This window comes from Equus caballus, chromosome X, assembly GCF_041296265.1.
Source record: "Equus caballus isolate H_3958 breed thoroughbred chromosome X, TB-T2T, whole genome shotgun sequence".
In the NCBI taxonomy this organism is placed as follows: domain Eukaryota; kingdom Metazoa; phylum Chordata; class Mammalia; order Perissodactyla; family Equidae; genus Equus; species Equus caballus.
The window spans coordinates 37,797,411-37,812,399 of record NC_091715.1 but is presented as its reverse complement, the minus strand read 5'-3'; the positions used below and the strand labels follow the sequence as shown (position 1 = coordinate 37,812,399).

The 14,989-nt window shown below is 39.6% G+C and overlaps 1 long non-coding RNA gene across 6 annotated transcripts in view; it reads left to right on the top strand.

Moving 5' to 3' along the window:
* Positions 1 to 12,444: 12,444 nt before the first annotated feature.
* The window catches only part of LOC138921844 (uncharacterized), a 120,804-nt gene continuing 118,259 nt past the window's right edge, over positions 12,445 to 14,989 (top strand). For all 6 annotated transcript variants that reach the window (XR_011434745.1, XR_011434743.1, XR_011434742.1 and 3 more), the window contains exons 1-2: positions 12,445 to 12,648; positions 13,964 to 14,128. This is a non-coding gene — a long non-coding RNA (uncharacterized lncRNA). The remainder of the gene's footprint in view (positions 12,649 to 13,963; positions 14,129 to 14,989) is intronic.

The following is a 14,989-nucleotide window of genomic DNA, read 5'->3' as shown; positions in this document are numbered from 1 at the left end:
GAACAGAGGTACAGTGGTGCTGTAGCTAAGAATGCAGGCTTTAGAGCTGGTAGCCCAGCTCCACCATTATAGTAGTAACTTGTCTGTATCTCAGTTTCCTTATCTATAAAATAGGGATAATGACAAAACCTACCACGTAGGATTGCCATAAGAATTAACTGAGTTAGTGAAAATAAAACACTTAAAAGAGTGCCTGGCACACAGAAAGGGTTCAGTGAGTATAAACTGTTTGTGTTGTTTAGTCAATAGAGACAATCTGGTTAATAACAACTCATATAACTCTCAGAGCCACTCTTTAAGGTGACTATGAATATCTCTGTTACTCATGAATTTTTCTCAACCCAAGATACACAAAACCAAGGCTCATAGCAGCCAAAGAACAATTATCACCCACCTTCCTGGAGGACAATTTCACTTGAAGATTTAAGGCAAAAATAAACATTTTGGTATTAATATAAACAAAAATTACATATAGAGTGAAATGCAAATTTTGCATAAATGTTTACTGTAAAGCATAAAACTTTTGAGAAGTTTCTTGCTTGCAGCATACCAACTCCAGGACTTACCTTGAGAGTCCTGGGGCCATGAGTTTGGTCTCCCCTCTCATTGAAGGAATTTGATTCTGAGAAGGCAATTTTATTTGTAAGTCCTTTGGGACTGCCTCACTATAGTCCCCATTTCAGACAAGACAAGATAATCAAATATGAAACTGTTGCTCGCTCAGGAAATATTCCTGTACATTAACAAAATCAAAGTATAATTAATTAACCATTAAAAAAAGAGTAAATGTACAATGTACAAAGTACAAAGTACAATGATTAACCATTTAATGACTAGATCATTGAAAAACTTCATAGTAGCCCCGTCTATATATTATTACTAGCTATTAGGGTAAATATTTCAAGCAGTCATGACTGCCTTCTTGGAGTTAACAGGGTAAAATAGGAGGATATCTACACATAAGCATAATTATTGGAGTCAACAAGAAGGATGGGGAAAAAAAGACACATCACCACTAGGCAGAAATAGGAGTCATCCAGCTCAAAACAACATGTGTAGAATTGATACATGTTCTTTCTCTGAGGGATGCCATCTGCTTTGGGGGTCAAGGATGGAGGAGGTGAGTGAGTAAGACTGGAATAACAAAGCAATAGCAAAGGGAAGCCTGGCCACCCCCAGCATCTTATTTGTGTTCTCTCCATTTTTTTTCTCAGTGGCCTTTCTTCTTTCTCCTAGATAACCAGTGCCCTCGAGCCTTCTCTTCCCTGTTCAGCTTAGCAGAATTCTTCCAGCTGCAGAACTTATAACCTCACCCACATTAAAGAGTCTATGACTAATAAAGTCCATCATGGTATCTTTACAAAGAAGCTTGCCTTTAAAAAAAATAGCAATTTACTTTTATATTTGATTATTTTGATAATTTCAAATTTATAGAAAAGTTGCAATAATATACTTTTTACTTGGATTCACCAATTGTTTACATTTTGCCTCATTTGCTTTATCATTCTTTCTTCCTCTCTCTTTCCCTCTCTGTCTCTCTCTATATATATATACACATACACACACATATAGTTTGTTTGGTTGGTTTTGTTTTTTTCGTGAAACATTTGAGAGTAAGTTGGTGACATCATGCCCCTTTACCAAATACTTCAGTGTTCATTTCCTAGGAACACAGACATTCTCTTACATACCAGGGTATAGCCATCAAAATCAGGAAATTTAACACTGATACAAAGTGATTATCTAATTTATACTCCATATTCAAATCTCACAGTTGTCTCAATGTCATTTGTAGCTATTTTATTTTTCCTTATCCAGAATTTGATTCAGGATCATGCATTGTATTTGGTTGTCATGTAACCCTAATCTCCCTTAAACTGGAACAGTTGATCAGCATTTCCTTGTCATTTTTGACCTTAACATTTTTGTAGGGTACAGACTAATTATTTTGTAGAATGTCCCTCACTTTGGATCTGTCTGGTGTTTCCTCATGATTAGATCCTCTGATAGGAACACCACAGAAGTGAGGTTGTGCTTTCCCAGTGCATCATTTAGGGGAGCACATAGCATTGGTTTGTCACAATATTGATGAGGTTAAATTTGATCCCTTTGTTAAAGGGGTGTCTGCTAGGCTTCTCCACTGTGAGGTTACTATTTTTCCCATGGTAATTAATAAATGATGTGGGAGATTCTTTGAGACTGTGTAAATGTGGTCCTCATCCAACTTCTACTCACGAGATCTAGCATCTGCTGATGATTTTCTAATTCCATCATGCCTTCTGCATTTATTAGTTGGCATTCTACTCTAAGGAAAAGCTTTCCCCTTTCCCCTATTTATCAGTGTAGACTCATGAGTTTTTATTACATTCATTGGGCTATAATCCATTTCTGTAATTATTTATTTTAAATCTCAAATTACCCAAGATTTCACTGGTGGGAGCCCCTCCAAGCTGAGTTCTGTGTCCTTTTGATAGGTCCCCACTATTCTTTGAGCATTTCCTTGTTCTCTGGCACAGGAAGATAGTTCAGGATCATCTTATGCTTTCTATGCCCAAGCCCTAGAATCAGTCATTTCTCCAAGGAGCCCTGATTCCTTTTAATGGAGAATAGTATTTAGCAAACAAGTTATGGCGCTAGACATATTCATTGTTACTGATGTGTCAGTGTTTCTAGGTATGCTCAGAGAATAGAGTTAAGAAATATAGGCACGTACATGTATACACACACATACAGACACACACATAAACATATATACATATACACAGAAGTTTGCTATTTTGGTTTAAGCCGAAAGAATGAAGCACTAGCTCAAATTTTATTCTCTAACAAACTCAATAGAAGATGGCATTTTAAGGAGCAAGATGTGTGTCTCTTGGTGACTCTGAAATCACACTATGGTGATGAAGTTCTATGCCTGTGAGTTGACCTGAGAATGAGCTTTAAAGCTTTGTTCCCATTCACTTGTATCAAACCATTAAAACTCTGCCAAAGGAGGTAGAGTAATCAGAGGCTTTAAAAGAGAGGGCAGAGTCGAGAATGTAGCTGGATGGGCCTTTTGCACCTGGGAAAGAGTTGTAGGCAAGCCTGACAAATAGAGACTCTCTCTTAGGTAGTAGGAAGAAGAGAAGGAGGATCAGGAGCCTGGAACCCCCACAAAGTCTAAAGTTAGAAATTTGATCTCAAAAGACAAGGAAAATGGAGAGAGAGGGGCATGGAAATGTTTTAGAAATAAGAAGACTCTATCTATGTAAGTGCAAAACTGGTGATGAGTTTAGGAAGGCACCCGTTATTTCTGGTGAACAATCCATCCAGCCTCACTGTGTAGAAGTGACATCACATGTCTTATGAGATCACATATCTCATTATGTGTTTATTATTAGTTTATTTGACTATCTGAGGACAAGTGGTCACCATGTCTTACTCAACCCTGTACCACTATAGCACTTACTACTCTGTAGTTGTTCAAGAAATGTCTGTTAAAAGTTTCTTACTTCAGTTTCCTTGGAACATTTAAAATGTCCTTAACTGGAACTCATAACTTTTGAAGTAATAATTGTAATTTAATTTTATTCTAAACCTTTAGTTTGGTTTATGACAATGTATCCAGCAAAAGGAATATTTTTTTTACAACATCTTAGATAAAGGGACTACCTTCAAAAAAAGAAATGCACCGAGTAAGATAAATATTAAGTTCTACACTCAAAATACCTTCCCACTTAAAAATAATCCAGGTACAGAGGGAGGTTGCCATGCTATGATAGGGAAAGCTCCATAATGGAAGCCAATGTCATCTGCCCAGCAGCTCATAACTGCATGATCTTGAATAAGTTCCATAGCCTCTGGGACTCAATTTCCTTTTTATTTTTTTTTTATTTTATTAAGATTGTGATATTTAACAACCTTGTGAAATTTCAGTTGTACATTATTGTTAGTCATGTTGTAGGTACACCACTTCACCCTTTGTGCCCTCCCCCACCCCCCCTTTCCCCTGGTAACCACCAATCGGTTCTCTTTGTCTATATGTTAGCTACCACCTATGAGTGGAGTTATACAGAGTTCGTCTTTCTCTGTCTGGCTTATTCCACTCAACATAATACCCTCAAGGTCCATCCATGTTGTTGTGAATGGGATGACTTCATCCTTTTTTATGGCTGAGTAGTATTCCATTGTATATATATACACCATATCTTCTTTATCCAATCATCAGTTGCTGGGTACTTAGGTTGGTTCCACGTCTTGGCTATTGTGAATAATGCTGCAATGAACATAGGGGTGCATGGGACTTTTGGAATTGCTGATTTCAGGATCTTAAGATAGATACCCAGTAGCGGGATGGCTGGGTCATAAGGTATTTCTATTTTTAACTTTTTGAGAAATCTCCATACTGTTTTCCATAGTGGCTGCACCAGTTTGCATTCCCACCAACAGTGTATCAATTTCCTTTTTTGCAAAATGAGAGTAATAAGACTTGACTGCTATGGTCTGAATGTGTCTCCCCAAAATTCATATGTTGAAATCCTAATGCCCTATTTGATGGTATTAGGAGGTGAGACATTTGGGAGGTGTTTAGTTCGTGAGGGTGGAGCCCTCATGAATGAAAGTAGTGCCTTATAAAAGAGACCTCACAAAGATCCCTAGTCCCTTCCACCATGTGAGGACACAGTGAAAAAGAGTCAGCTGTGAATCAGAAAGAGAACTCATCGGAATGTGACCATGCTGGCTTCTTGATCTTTGACTTTCCAGCCTCCAGAACTGTGAGAAATAAATTTCTATTGTTTATAAGTCACCAAGTCAGTGGTATTTTGTTATAGCAGCCCACAGATTAAGACACTGGTTTATAGAGTAGTTATGAGAATTAAATGAGGTAATGTGTGCTGAAGGTACCACATGTGTCTTTTATGCCTTCCAGATTCAGTTGGAAGGGATGCCAGGGGCTGCAGCAGGAAGAGGTAGGGAGCAGATTCGTGGAATGGCCTTGGCCATTGCAAAGGAAACTCTCCTGACTATACAGATGCCCCTAGAAATGTTGTAGTCTGAATTTTTCATCTTGGAGGGTATATTCCTTTTCTAGGGCTGCCATTATAAAGTACCACAAACTGGATGACTTAGAATAACAGAAATTTATTGTCTCACAATTCTGGAGGCCAGAAGTCCAAAATCAAGTCATTGATAAGTCCATACTCCCTCTAAAGACTCTAGGAAAGGATGTGTTTCAGGTTTTTCTCCCAGCTTCTGGTCACCTCAGGCGTTCCTTGGCTTGTAGATGGCTGTCTTTTCCCTGCATCTCTTCACTTTATCTTCTGTGTGTGTCTGTATCTGTGTCCAGATTTCTCCTTTTTATAAGGACATTAGTCATTTTGGATTAGGACTCACCCTAATGACTTTTTTTTAACTTGACTACATCTTCAAAGACCTGATTTCCAAATAAGGTCATTCTGAGATACTTGGGGTTAGGACTACAGCATGTCTTTTTGAGGGGACACAATTCAACCCATAGGAGTGGGGAAATGGCAAAGTCAAGTCTGATCAAGGCGGCTAGATATTGAAGGTCTGTTCTACATGATAGGAAGGGTGAGGAGAGGCACACACAGCAATAGGAAGCTTTCTACAGAGAAAATTTCTGCTGTCAAGTCCAATGTGGTAGATTAAAAATGGCCACAAATTCTTTGACACTTCTCTTTGAGAGGTGAGGTCTGTGTCCCCTCTGCTGAATCTGAGCTGGCTTGTGATTGCTTTGACTAACAGAATATGGCGGAAGTGATGCTCTGCTACTTTCAGACCTAGCCTTTAAGAGGACTGGCAGCTTTTGCTTCCTTCCTCTTGAAGCCCTGAGCCATCTTGTAAGAAATCTGACTGCCCTGAGGTTGCCATGCTGTGGGGAAGCCCAAGCTAGCCACATGGAGAGTCCATGCAAGAGAACAGAGAGAGACAGAGGCAGAGATAGAGACCTAGCCAGCCTCCAGTCATTTCATGCCCTAGCTGTACAAGTCATCCAAGCTGAGGCTCCAGACTTTGTGAAGCAGTGATGAGCTTCTACTCTGTGCCTTGTCTGGATTCCTGACCTAGCATGAGGTATAATAATGAATTCTTGTTTTAAGTCACGAAGTTTGGGATAGTTCATTAAGCAGCAATAGATAACTGGAACAGTCAGTGACAGGATCTCAGAAATGAAGATATCCAATGCATGTGAAGGTAGAGATAGAAGGACTGGATATTGTTCTTGGAGGAAAGGGTCCTGGAAGTGTAAGCAGGTGGATGGGGTTTGGAGTTGGTTCCAGAACGAACAGAGACTCAAAACGCAGACTACCAGAAGCCAGATCATGTAGGCCAGGCAAACACATTATATAATCAGGGGAAGTTTGCTGACTTTGGGAATGGAGGTGGAGGATGGAGTTGGGGGTAACATGGACACCCAAAAGTTCTCCCTAGACCTACTGGAAAGATTATTGGTAGCAGAAACAGATTCCAGCCACTAGTGCCAAGCTTGATTCTCATTGGCTCATGAACTGGAAGGCAAGCCTTCACTGCCCAAAGCTGGAAGGGTGTGGGTGGATGGATGGAGGGATGTCTACTGGGGTGGGAAATGGCAAAGGGGTTTTCGTGGGACAGGAGTGGGCTGCAGACGTTACCCCTGGACTGCAGGGAGAAGAGAAGGAAGGAGACACTTACTGTCTCATCTAACGGTACCCAGGACAGGCATGCAGAGGAATGGTTCTCCAGCCCGTCGTTCAGGCTGTCTACAATCCTGCACCCACCTGCCTTTCCTACATTGTTCTCCAGGGCTTGTTTCCATGCATACTGTGTTCTCTGTATACGACTCTCACTTCCTTACTTTGATGCCTTCACTCAAAAAGGAATGTTTTTTCTCAGTATTACATGTCTGGACCCTGGACTCCTACAAGGGGCCCTTGAATTGTCACACAAAGACTGTCTCTCACCCCTCAATGTTGAGGTAACCATGTACTTTCTGAACTCTGGGGCGTGTTGTCTACATACTGCACAGCTATGAAAGTCTTGCCTTGTTCTTCCTCGTAGTCCAGGAACTTGCAGGCAGACCCCATCTCACTTCTGAGACTGCCAGGTACATGTCCCTCACAGCACCCCAACATCAAATAGGCCCTCAACACGTTTTATTGAATTGATGATTGGAAGTAAATCCTAAGATTTATAAAGGCCCTGATATTATATAAAATGGACATATTTTAGAACTCAAGTAACTCCCTGCTGCCCATACAGCTAATGAGGATAGTTTCAGGATCCAAACCTAGGGGGTGGGGCCCAGAGCCAGTGCTCTGAAACTCTACCCTGTGCTGCATAGTGAGAGCTTACTGTCTATCCAGAAAATATCTTACTCTGTGACTGCAGATCATTAAATTAGTTAAGCCCATTAAAATCAATCATAGCAATTATAAGCTATATCTAATTAAACTTGACTTTCCTTTATTTGTCAACTATGTGCAAGGTGGGTGAGATGTCTGTGCCCTCAAAGATATTGTACTCTAATGTGCTTGTAGAGTCCCATGCTGAATTGCAGTTCTAATTTCTGGTATGAACAAAAGCTCGTCTCTTTCAACCTGTTTTACTTCTGCTGTTAACCGTTTGTCAGCCACTGAAAATAGGCTATGTCAGTTTTTCCTCTTTGGGGGCCCTCTATACTACCGGGTTTGAGATAGCTGGGCTATCTTGAGACTCTCTGCACTACTCTTATTACTGAGGGGTATGGCCGGAAAGCCAGGTAGACGCTTTCAGCTTCCCACAAAACCCATCTGGCGTAGAAACTCCAAGTCTGAGGGAAAAGGGGGCAGGGAAGACTGAGGTAGACAGGAGCAAGTGCAGGTGAGGAGGCCAAAGAATTAGCAGCAAAAGGTGTGAAAAATGATTGAAGAAGAGAACTAAAAGAAGGAGAAAATTTAGAGAGTGGAGAAAAAAGTGGAAACAGAAAGTAGGGGGAGAAAGTGTTTTAGAACCTAAGTGAGAACACTAAAAATAAACCAACAGGCAACAACAATAACACTTAGAATCAATTGTGGTTTTATTTATAATTGTGTTGCCCAAATGTAACTGTCAATTTATTCACTACCTAGACTTCATTAGATAATGTGCTTACACTTTCCCCAAATATTTGTATTTGAATGAAAGGATTCTCCCTTCAAAATATTTCTACGTCTCTGAATTTGACTACTCTACATACCTCATATTAGTGGAATCATACAGTATTTGGCTTTTTGAATCTGGTTTATTTACTTAGCATGATGTCTTCTAGGTTCATCCTTATTGTAGCATGTGTCCAAATTTTATTCCTTTTTAAAGCTGCATAATATTCCATTGCATGTATATACCACATTTTGTTTATCTATTTATCGGTTGTACATTTGGGTTGTTTCTACCTTTTGGCTATTGTCAATAATGCTGCTGTGAACATTGGTGTACAGATGGCTTTTTGTCCTAGTAACGTGGTCAGTTTTGAACTTCAGGGAGAGATACAAAGTGGACCCTTAGGATGCTTTGGTTCTAGCCAGCTTTGCTTGGGTAAATGAATCGTCTATGATATCCAGCCCAAGTCAGCAGAGCTTCCTTCACATTTGGGTTTGGAAGCAAAATCCTAGTTAGCAATCAAGTTTTACTTGGCCTCACTTTCTAAATGTTTTTGTTTCTATCTTCTGAGATCCTTGAAAGGATGAGAAACAGGTGAGTTGAGGCAATGTTCTTGAATCTCTAGCCCAACACCATCATAATATCATTCCTTTGTTGTACCCCATTACATGCCCAATTATAGGATATTTTTAGAGCAAATAATATCCTAGAGAGAAAAAGAGGATTTTGACTTCTGTTATAATATGTATACGCATCCTATGCATCTACCACATCTTTTAGAGCCTGAATCAATTCATTAGCTTATTTCCAAAATCCACAATGAAACACAAATTTTGTAGAAAACAATGGATCAAACATGGGCCAACTAAATTTTAATTGTGTCTCTACTGCATTTGGTCATTGTTGTGGGGAGATGTTCTTTATTGGTGTGTGGTTTTTGTTGTTGTTGGCAGTGTTTCTCAGGATTTTGGTAGTTTCTTCAAAAGTATGGTGGGCCACTTATAATCTAGAGACTTTCTTTTGAGGTGAATTTCCAAATTTTGTCTATATACAACAAATCATAGAATGATTCTATTATGGGTTGGTTGCATCTCCCTCCCCTCCACCACTGCAAATTCATATGTTGAAGTCCTAACCCCCAGTGGACATCTGGCTTTCATCTGACCAGAGCTATCAGGAGTGCCCAGGGCTTCACCATTCTCAAACATGAGCTTGTATTAATATAGTTATAGGAAAACACTAAGCCTTTACTTTCTTTTTAAATTTTATTTTGGGGGCTGGCCCAGTGGCATAGTGGTTGAGTTCGTGTGCTCTGCTTCAGCGGCCTGGGGTTCACCAGTTCGGATCCTGGGTGTGGCTCTACACACCGCTCATCAAACCATGCTGTGGTGGCATCCAACATAGAGGGACTAGAAGGACTCACAACTACGATATACAACTATGTACTGGGGCTTTGGGGAGAAAAGAAAAGAGGAAGATTGGCAACAGATGTTGGCTCAGAGACAATATTCCTCACCAAAAAAAAGCAGACCTTTAAAATAAATAAACAGATAAATTTTATTTTAACATTCTGTGTGACAAAGTAAGAAGTATACATACAGCACTTCTGCTGCATACTAACATGCCATAGTTGTCTCAAGGAAAAGTACTTGTGCAATCGAGTTCTGAGCTGAACTAGCTGCTTTTTTCATGGAAGAACATTTTTATTGGAACAAATAACTGACAGACAAATTATGGTTATTCAGACTTGGGTATTGGGCAGATATTCTCCTGACAATGTATGAAGTAAGCTTGTTATTTCAAGGAAAACAACTGACAGTATTTGTTACCAAAAATAAAATTCCAGCATTCAAGAGAAAATTAAAATTTTAGAAAGCTTGTATCCATTCCCATGAGGTTGCCAGTTTCCCAATACTTAAAGACATTTTCTTATGAGATTAGTGTTGATATCAACAAATATGATTTTTAAAATTGTGTATAACGAAATGTGTCAGCATTTGGAAGACCTGCATAACTTGGTGAACCAATATTTTCCAAGTGACCAATTCATAGTTTCATAAAATCATTCATGAGTAAAAAATGTATTCTAAGTGCAAGACAGACCAATGAATTTTAATGTAACAGAGAACAAAAAGCTCACTGATAGCATCTCACATTCCATGTTGCAACTACCCGCTAAGGAACTACAACGTGATGCATTTTGGTGTAGTATCAAAGAAGAGTATCCACAATTATCTAAAGCGGCTATTAAAATACTCCCTCTCTTTTCCAACTACATGTCTATGTGAGCTAGATTTTTCTTCATATATATACTTATAGCAAAACAACATATTGCAACAGCTAGAATGCAAAAGCGGATATGAGAATCCAACTGTCTTCTATTAAGCCAGACAGTAAACAGACTTGAAAATGCAAAATAATGCCACTCTTCTCACTAATATTCTTGCTTTGGAAAAAAATAGTTATTTTTCATTAGAAATATTTTACTTATGTTAAATTGTATTAAGTTTATTATTGTTATTTCAAAATGATTTATGAATAAATATTTTTTAAATTGCTCAGTTTTCATGTTTAATATGGTAAGTATCAATAGATATAATCCACATAAACCATTGTTCATTGAGGTCCCAAATAATTTTTGAGAGTGTAAAGGGATTCTTGGCTCCAAAAATTTGAGAACTTCTGGCATAGGTGACACAGAGCAGTGGTTCCCAAAGTAAGGTCAGGGAACTGTTTGTGTCAGAACCACCTGGGTAGCTTGTATAAAATGCAGATTCCTGGGTCTTGTTCCAGATTGAATCAGGTTTCTTAAAGGGCCAGCCTGTATTTGTTTTTGTATATTGAAATTTCCCAACAAAACAAAGCTTGAGTTTAATGAAGTTAAGGTAGTCCCTTGCTAATGTGGCCAGTTTTTTCCTAGATCCTAGACAACCAAACTGAACACAATACCTGTTCTAACAGAGATTCGAATCCAGGAATTACAGCCACATTTGTGTTGTGATGCAGTGATGAGAGTTCTTTAGACAATGTTCCCTGCAGAAATAACTTAGATATGGAGAGCAGTTGACATATGGCAGTGAGTTGCATTTGACACATCTTCTCCAGCTTGTTGTGGAGCCGAATATGTATTCTCAAGGTTTTTCCTTCTTTCTGCTCCAATACCAAAGCCAACCACGGTGGTGGCCATTTGAGATGAGGCAGAGGAGGGAGTGGTGAAGTGAACACAGAGGCTGGGTTGAACACAGAAGAGTGGATCTTGGCAACTAAGACATACAGAAGCCAAGCTAAGGAATGTGTTTTTCTGAAAAGCCACATCTGGACCCCTGGTTAACATCCTGCTTGATATTTTGCCTCAGACAAGAGGCCAACCACAGAAAACACAGAGGGTATGGAGAAGAGTTCACATCTTTGGTTTGCCAAATATAGTAGCACAAATCTAAAGCACTTTGGCCATATGCATGAGTATGTGTGTGCACGTGCACTAACATTCACTTGTATATGGGTGTTGGAAATTTCAATATTCAACTGGGATACATGTCTTCCTGTGCTCTGCTTCCTGGATAAAACCTGATCTCTTCCTTTATGAACTTTCAAAGCAGGCAACTCTGCAGGCCCTTGTAGATGGAACAGCTAAGCAGTGGCATGAGATAGAAGCTAGGGTCTGGAAGTGTGTTTTTGGTACATGGTACATGATTTCTCTTGCCTTTCTGTCGCATTTGTGTCATAGCACTAGGAGACTTTTACAAAGTCAAGCTGCTGACGTGTGATTCTATGACACTCAATTCCCTTGTCATTTTCCTTTGTCTTACTGATGGAGCTTTATGTTTATCTCCCCTTCCTTCCTCATCCCTACACTCCTGTCCCTGCCATATATATCTCAATTTGTTTTCATTCTGATCCAAATTTCTTCTCTAAAATTTCTTCTGAGCTCTGCACAGTATAAAACATAAGAAGTTTTTTTGTTTTTATTTTTTTCCAGAAAGCAAAAAATTTGGCTTACAAAATTCACTTATGTATTATAGAAGAAAGAAATTCAGGCATGGAACATTGATTTGAGCAAAGAAGTCAAAGAAACGGTATCCAGAAAAATAAGTCCATAATGGCCAAAAATATTGGAGGGATGAATTAGACTTGTGTAAGCTTAGATTGCAGGTCAGTATAACAGGCTGCATTTGTGGGTTATTATCATAGTGCCTATTTCTCCTTTAGTACATTATCCCCTCTGTACTAGCTGGGCTGCTGGCCAGAGAGTGATATGCTCTGATTGCTCACAGCTCCCTCCTGCCTTCCCACCCTTTTTACCTCTCTTCCGAGAGGTCCTGCGTGGCCACACCCCACTTTGGAACTGCCCCTGAGCACCAGAACATCTTTCCTTCTTCCTTCCAGATTAAAATTTTATTTAAGGACAGTCTGCTCTGGGATGGACATTTGGTATGTTTTATTCCACTTGATTCTCACCACAATCCCATGAAGTGGCAATTATTAGCCGCCCCTTTCAAGAAATAAGGAAAAGTGAATGCCAGAGAACTGATTTCCTTGAGGTTGCAACATCTAGTGAGTATCGGAGCAAAGAATTCTAGGTGTTCATGCCACTGGACTGTCCTTTCCTCACCCACCTCTCCAACTTCCCCTTCCCTCCATTCCCTAAATGGGTGCAATAAACCAGCATAATTCAAGCAGCTAGTGAGTGATGAATGCTCAATGTACTCCCCAAAAGGATGACTTTGCTTTTTGAGGGAAAGGTCTTAGAGCTGGGAAAGACTCTGCAGGACTTCCAGTGGAGTGGTATAAGGTGGGGGATATGTTTGGGGTCAGAAAGAATTTCACTCAGAACCTGAAATTGTACCATGTAGAGGAGGGTCCCAATCTGGCAATCCTTGGGTCATGTCTGGCAAATAGAAATATTTTGTTTGGCCCAGATGGTGTTTTTAAAAACTTGAATATTTTCTAACATTGAAAAACTGGCAGATTCAACATAAAAAGCCAGATTTGTAGCTTCTTTTGAAAAACTGAAGGATGTAACATCACTGTACCCATATTCATAGGTGACAACAATCGGCGGGAGCTGCCCTCTGGAGAGACCCAAGTTCTCGTGTCATCACAGGCCCTACAGATCTCCCAATCTATTTCACTTATTTCTGGCCTGCTGTAGGCATCTGAGTTTGAGGAATCTGAAGTAGATGAAGGTCTCTTCTGCCCACTGGAGGGGCACTATCCCTGAAAGTTGAGGCTGTAAAGAGACTTGGAGGCTGAGGTTCTGTTTCTTCTTTCTTCCATTTTCCTTCAAGAAAGGAGACAATGAGTACATCAGCCCCCGTATCCCAAGGCTGGGAAACTTTTGACAAAGATAAGGCCTCCATAAAATAAAAAGTGCCCCAGCCTTGTGGGCAGGGCTCTACAGTGTGATGAGGCAATGTTCTCATTAAGAGTCAGACCTTTGTCTCAATCATAATCAAGGTGGTGCAGGCCAAGGAGAGCTGGCAACCAGCTACGTTCACCACCACAATTTAGCCAAAAGACATTGAAAAGTGTCCAGGTACACAAAAATGGCAATAGGCCCATAAAACTCACAGGACATTACCTACTTTTATAAGCATCCCCCCTCCTCTAACCTGGTCCTCCCAATGCCCACTCATGGGGAAATTAATTTCTTCTGCTGATCCTTAACTAATCATGATGAATTTCCAATCAGGGGAGGCACATATGAAAAGTTATCAAAATTAATGTTACATTATCATAATAATATTTGTAATCCTTTCTAAAGTTCATTGAACTTTTACTTTATAACCAGGCACTGTCCAAAGCCATATCTCATTTAATCGGCACAACAATCTTAGAATTAGTTATCATTATTATTCCCTTTCTACAGGTGAAGAAACTGAGACCAAAGAGTTTAAGTAATTTGCCAAAGGTCACACAGCCAAAAAGTCTTGGAGTCAAAATTCAGGACCAGATGTCATGGATGGGCAAAGAAGGTCTTCATCTATACTCTATTAATTTTGGAAATCTTTAATTAAAAATCCATAGTAACTAGGTAAGATGTGAAGTTATACTAATTCTGTCTGCTTCCTTTTGGCAACCAGTGCATAATGCTTCTACCTTTCTCTATATTTTCCTTTGCAAGTGGTTGGTAATAGAACAGCTAGAGCCCTAATCATATCCTGGAAATTTCGTTGAGTACTTTTTGACTGAAGATGCTGTTCCCATTCTTTTGCTTATTACCAAGTATGCTCAATTTGTCTCAGTGCTTGATCTCAATGATCCAAGACCTCAACCCACTGCAGATACACTTCGTTTTACATGTACCACATTAGGAAGCCTTTTCAATCAGAGTTTGATATGTATCAGGAATTTAGTAGTGTGTGGGAAAAGTTGAGTGGATCTGTTGAAAACCATACAGTACCAATGATTTAACTGGAAATGACAAACTTTATGTGCATGGAAATATGGTGCTTGCATGTGTCTGGATAATGTTATGTCTTATAACAACATAAATATGGCGATTATTCTAACAGCCATCATTCTTCTGTTTTACTTGAGACTTCATGGGAGGGAGAAGCTCCATTCCCTTGTTCTCAGAAGGTTGTTATTATCCCCCCGAACTCCCCAAATGTGATGTGCTGAGTTTTTTTTAGGTGGTAGCAAAAAACAAAGGCGCAAATGTAAGTTTTTTAAAATTTGAAGTTGAGTAGGCAGCTCTAAAATGTCATAGAAATCAACTCAATTAGAAGTTTGGCTGGAAAACATCAAAATGCATTAACACTGCTTAGGCTGGCTTCCTATAGTCTGAACAAAGTAGCACAAAAAGTGTTTTCAAAGGCATTGGTTGTAGAAAAATTGCTACCCAAAGCAGAGCTGTGCAGGACGGGTTTGGGGGATGGAGAAAAATAACCTT